Source organism: Lactuca virosa, chromosome 4 (assembly GCF_052849685.1).
Source record: "Lactuca virosa cultivar CGN04683 chromosome 4, Lactuca_virosa_CGN04683_v6, whole genome shotgun sequence".
In the NCBI taxonomy this organism is placed as follows: domain Eukaryota; kingdom Viridiplantae; phylum Streptophyta; class Magnoliopsida; order Asterales; family Asteraceae; genus Lactuca; species Lactuca virosa.
The window spans coordinates 315,665,453-315,671,360 of NC_136429.1; positions in this window are offsets into that span (position 1 = coordinate 315,665,453).

Here is a 5,908-nt window from a genome sequence, read left to right on the forward strand (position 1 = left end):
TTTTAAAGTAGAATTTTCCCGTAAACTTGAAAGATTGTTAACTCCCCATGTGAGTCGTTATAACAATACTATAACTAGAATTAACCTGCAACAACGTTTTTCAGACGTCAAGATCCTATGACTTTTGTCACCCGTAGACCTGCAGGTCCCGCTGTATCTAGCAGCAAGGTGTGGGGTGTCAATCCCAATATAGATCTATACACAATTATCACGCTCTCCCTACAAGATATTCTGGTTATAACTTACAGAAATTTTAACCCGTACTCTAAGAGTACAATTGAAGAATTGTCTCACAACTTACGTTAACTAGTTTACATATAGTTTGAATATAAAACCTTTTCCATGGTGGAAGTGAAATCACCCTTTATGTAATAAGTTCATGATGTGAAATCCATAAACTATTACTATTATAGTTTATCATGTAGTATATGAAAGACCCGTTTGTATTGAGAGTAAAACCTTTTTCATGTAGTGTGCTTGTATTGTAAAATCCATAAACTATACTTATTGTAGTTTATTGTATGTGTTCGAAATGAATGAAAATCCTTATCATGAATGACTAATTTCTGTTTATGATGATAAACTAACAAGAAATGCATCCAACATTTAGAAACTTATTGTTATGCACTTTGCCCAACATACTACAAAGTGTTGTTAATATTGTAAGCTATGTAACTAGTTTTTAACCTTTCTGCACTGTTTTAAAAACATCATAAAAAAATCATACGTAGCCGAAAGCTGAATCCGTAAACCCTGAGAGTTTAGAAAATGTGTCTAGTTTAATCATAATTTTTATTATGATTTTTAGACGTCTCTAAGTTGTGTGAAAATGTTCTTACTCACAGACTAGTCCGAATTCGTTTATGAAATGATAGGCAGTTTTGTAAAAATCACCATATATTGTAGAAAAATCGTATGGAGATGTGCAAGTAGTTATTTTAAAGGTACGAACCTGAACTATTTGCATATTAAACAGTTTTGAACTATATTAAGTTTAAGATGGTCAAAACAGTCCGTGAATGGAACTAAACTTTCCTGTTGAAAGCTGATGTTTGAGTTTAGTTAAGTTTTTGGTATTTTAACTTGTATTCTCCCCCTAAAAATTGAAGAAAATATGAAAATGTGGGGGTATGAACTCACCTTGAGTGATCTCTTAGGATGGATGATGAAGAGAAGAAGTTCCCAAGTCAAGAACACTTGGGAGATGCTTGAAGATTCGAAGATCTAAGAACAAATATGTCGATATTTGTGTAAGAGATCCATGATTTGAGTGAAAGAGTGTAGGATATTCAAGTAAAGGATGAATTTACTTACCAAAATAGGATGGAAAGCTCAAAAGTCCCTGGAGAATCATGAATTCTTGGAGAGAAAATGAGAAAGAAAAGTGTATTTGCTTTTGGTGAAGTGTTTGTGATCTAGGGAATGTGAGTAGTATAGGTTCTTTGTGTGTGTGGGTTTAAGGAAACTTGTGGGGGAAGAATAAGGGTACAATGCGTGGACAAGGCTGATATGAATAGTGACTGAGAGTGGTCATAGAGTGGGTATGGGAGGTTGCTTGTGTCATAGTTTTATGGAAAAGTCAACACTCCACCTCAATATCTTACCCAATAGATATTATTCTTAGACAAAGGTTTACCTCAAAATGTGACTAAAATATGAATATTTAGGGTCTTATATGCCAAAATATGAGTTTGGGTGAAAATCCCACGTTAAAATCATGAAAAACGATCTTAAAACGTGAAAAGGATCGAAAACCGGGAAAAGAAGGCGAAATCTGTGAAAATCCGAGATCAGGGCTGAAGGTTCGGTCCTTGGATGCTTAGAACCGAAGGGATGTTTGGTTGTTTGGTGAGAAGCGAAAGGGGGTTCGGCCGAGGGTCTCGCAGGCGAAGTCGTCAGAGGGGAACCGAAAGCGAGGGGAGCGAAGGCGAAGGTGAAGGGGCTTTTGGGTTTGGTCTCGGATCTGCTTCGACTCGCCAGGGTTTCGGTTCTTCAGCAGTTCGGTCCAAGCAGGTTCGGTTCTTACCAGGAGCTTCGGTCTATGCGAGGTGTTTCGGTTCAGGAGGCTTCTTAGGGTTTCGCTCCTTAGGGTTTCGCCTCTAAGAGGTTCGGTTCCATTAGGGTTTCGGTCCTATAGGGTTGTTTTATCAACAAACTTCCCGTTTTGCGCGGTTTTTGACTAAGCTAAGGGTCGGGATGCCCCGAATGATTATAAAAAGTTGAGGGAGGTTATGAGAGAGATTTGGGAGAGATTTGAGAGAGATTTGAGATAGAGAGAGATAGAGCGAGAGAGATTGAGATAGACTTTGTTTGTGACCTTTGCGAGTGTTTAGCTTCGAAATGCAAGGTTTGTAAACCCCGTTTTGCCTTGTTATGAGCGTTATACGCCCCCGAAGGGTATGTATTAATGTTTTATTGAGTTGTTCCATCACTTATCCTGATTAGGGTTTAGATTTTCTGAACACGTGAAGACTCAAAGTGATACTTTGCATAAAGATAGTGTGTTGTACAATAGTAAACACGATGTAAACCCTAATATACAAGGGTTAATTGAGTTGACCGGTTTGACTTGTTGACTTTATTTGACTTTGACTTGACCGAAAATTGACGGTTGTCACATTTTTGGACCTTTTGGTAGTCCTTATGGGTAAAGATGGAAACTTTAACTTTCTAAGTCTCATTTTGGTTTAGATCTAAGCTTTGGGGCTCTTGGAATCGGAGAAAACAACTTATTGTATTAAGCTGTTGAATCTTGGGCAAACACGGTGTGCTGGCTGGGGATTTCCCGATTATCTGGAAGAGGGAGGAACACGGCATGTCGAAGGGGCAACACGGCGTGTTTGATCAACATGGGCTGTTGACTTTGACTTTAACCAGAAGTTTGATTAGGGTTGACCTTGGGATGTTTTGGGCCATGTTTGGGCCTTTTGAATTGTTGAATTGGGCCTTGGCTTGGGGGCCAATTTATAAAGAGGGTAAAATGGTATTTTACCCTAGTTTGGATACTTAGTGTGGGTCGGATCCGATTATTGATGGATGTTTATCTTGTGGTTGATAGCGTGAGAATCTGTCTAGGTAACAGCCAGGAATTATCTGAATGATTCGGCAGCGCGAGGTGAGTTTCCTCACTGGGTTTAGCGGGTCTAAGGCACCAAGTCCGACCCTCGATTGGTTATGTTATTATACTTGTTTTCTATGTAATACTTGTATGTGCTTGTATATGTACGTTTATTGGGCGGGGCCCATTATTCGAGTATGGGCGGGACCTGTATCTCATTGGGTGGGGCCTGTTATCCGAGTGTGGGCAGGGCCCGTATCTCATTATTATTCGAGTGTGGGGGAGGGGGGCCCGTATCTCATTGGGAGTGCCCTTTATGTGAGTGTGGGTGGGGCCCGTATCTCATTTGGGCGGGGGCCGTTATATGATATGTATGGTATGTGGTATCTTGGGTAACTCACTAAGCTTTGTGCTTACGGTTTTCAGTTTATGTTTCAGGTACTTCGGTTTTCAAATGGAAGAGCTCGGGATGGTTGTAGGGAACACACCACATGTTTCTGCATTCTGTGATTTACTCTGATTCGATGATGTTTTGCTAAATCTTGATTACCATAGTTTCATGGAAATGATATGTATTAACTATTTATTAATTTAAAAATAAAAATTTTATGTCATTATAAATAGGGATGTTTCAAGTTGGTATCAGAGCCTTGGTTTGAGGGATTCGGGCACACTCTCGGGTGTGTCTGAACTCAAACTGAGGATTTGGTAAAGTTTTTCATAAAGATATTTTTAGAAAGTGATTTTTCTAAAAGAAGAAAGGGCGTGGTTCATGCAATCAGCCGATCTCAAGTAAGTTTTCCCAAAATACCCATACATGTTATCTTATATGCTTTTGATCTGTGAATCTATGAATCGCATACTAGTTAGGGCTAAGGATCTGCGCAATTTTTTCATGATAGAATGCTAGGAGAGATGTCTTGTATGCCTATTGTATGAGCTTGTAGACTTGCATGCTAGTTTTATTAGCCAGTGATAGGTTGTCTTGATATGTGATGCTTCGTATCCTAGGGAGCATGGGATGTTGGATTAGGTATGTTTTGTATGCGTAAGGCAATCAGTAGCGGGAGTGGGAACCCCTAGTATGAATGGTAGTATGTTGAATTGGATGCTCGTGATTATTATGTGGATTGGAGCGCTACTGCACGAATGTTGCTTTCTTTGTATTTTGTAAACTCTTAGGTGATAGGAGTTAGTTACTAAGTGAATATGTCAAGTCACATGTGACAAGGGTTGAATAATCTTAGAGTGATGGATTTGACCCTATTACGCAGCTCTTGTCTGAGTCCAACTGTTGAAGGGATGGGTCTGTTACTCGAAGGATTATCTAATCTTTGTTGCATGTGATTGTATTCATGAGGTGGGTGACTGGGATTATGGGGAGTTCTTCAGCAGCTGATGGCAGGGTGAGGTCGGGAACGTAGGAAAGCCTAGGGATTGCTTCAGTGGGAGTTGTTGTGCTAGTTAGCGAGTGTTGGTGTTTGGATTTGAGAAGGTGACTTAGAGGATTCGGGAGGATTCTTGAGGAAAGTATGGATAGGTGTGGAAGGTAGTATTGGGCCCATACTACTGGAAGCACAGGATCCATACTCGAATCGAGGAGAGTCTTGGAGAATCTAGGAAACCCACGGGATAAGGATTCTTGGGTGTATTCGGATCATCTGCATGTTGTTTTCGGTATGGTGTTGAGCACTCGGGTATGGGGTTCAGGTTTTGATTCTGGCTCAGTAGCAGGTATTGAGCAGATCGATGCGCTGACGCGAGAGTTCACTTCATCGGAGATTACTCGCAGAATTTTGGAATGGACCTCGGTGATCTTCGGTTTAGTCAAGGAAGGAAGGAAGGGATTTTGGAACTCTTGGATGGTCATCTCGGGCCCTTCGTGCCGAGATTGTATTAGGGCAGTTGGGAGCTCGTCTGGAGCCCAAAGCTTGTGGATCCCTAGAATCCTTTAGGAAGGAGGACCCTGTTGTTAATTATTGTCATTTGGGATCGGAGGTGAGTTTTTCACCATGTCCTCAGGAGGAGGAGGTCAGGATCCCTTCAGATGCTTTTACGGGTATGATATCTTCTATTTTCTTCTAGGTTATTATTTCGTATTTGTATTGCGTTGGAATTTTGATTGGGTTTGGGTAAGTTATATATCGGGCTGGTTCTTTGCTATTGTCCAGGTTATCAAGGATTGTTAGATGTCATTCTGCATGCCAAGAGTCTTTAGTGAATCTTTAGAGGGTCGTATACCGTTGAGCGGGTTTCAGCGTGTTCAGTTGTTGATCTGGGTCTTTGTCGAGATAAATTCAAGGGTATTTCTTGGAGGATCTTTGGTCAGGGTTAGCGGATTTCTTCTCCAGTGAAGTCAAGGTTCAGTGGTTTTATCGTCTGTTCTAGTATGATCGGCAGTTGTCTATGGAAGAACCTTTGGGTTCAAGCACTACCGTTGTTAGGAGAGGAGCGGTAGCAAGAAGATGGTGATGTCAGTTGCATGAGTTTTTGTTCATTGGAAATGTCAAGGGAGTTTTATATTCGTATGGGTTGTAGACGGTTAGAAGTCAGTGATTCCTTGAGAATGGAAGTTAGGGTGAGGATTTGTCAGTTAGGGAAGGGGTTACGGTTCTTAGTCGCCAGCATAGGAACTCAAGGAATTGGTATGGTAGCATGGGAGGTGATTTGGATTATTAGACTGGTTAAGGTCTCAAGACTATTCTTCCGAATTTCAGGAGTTGGGCAATCATTGAGATTGGCTAGTAATGGAACACTAGTTTTGTTAAGCGCAGGTCATAGTCGGTTCATGCTATATGAGGTTTGATGGGTTAGGAATCCATCGGACTTATGGTATGAAAGAGCTTCATT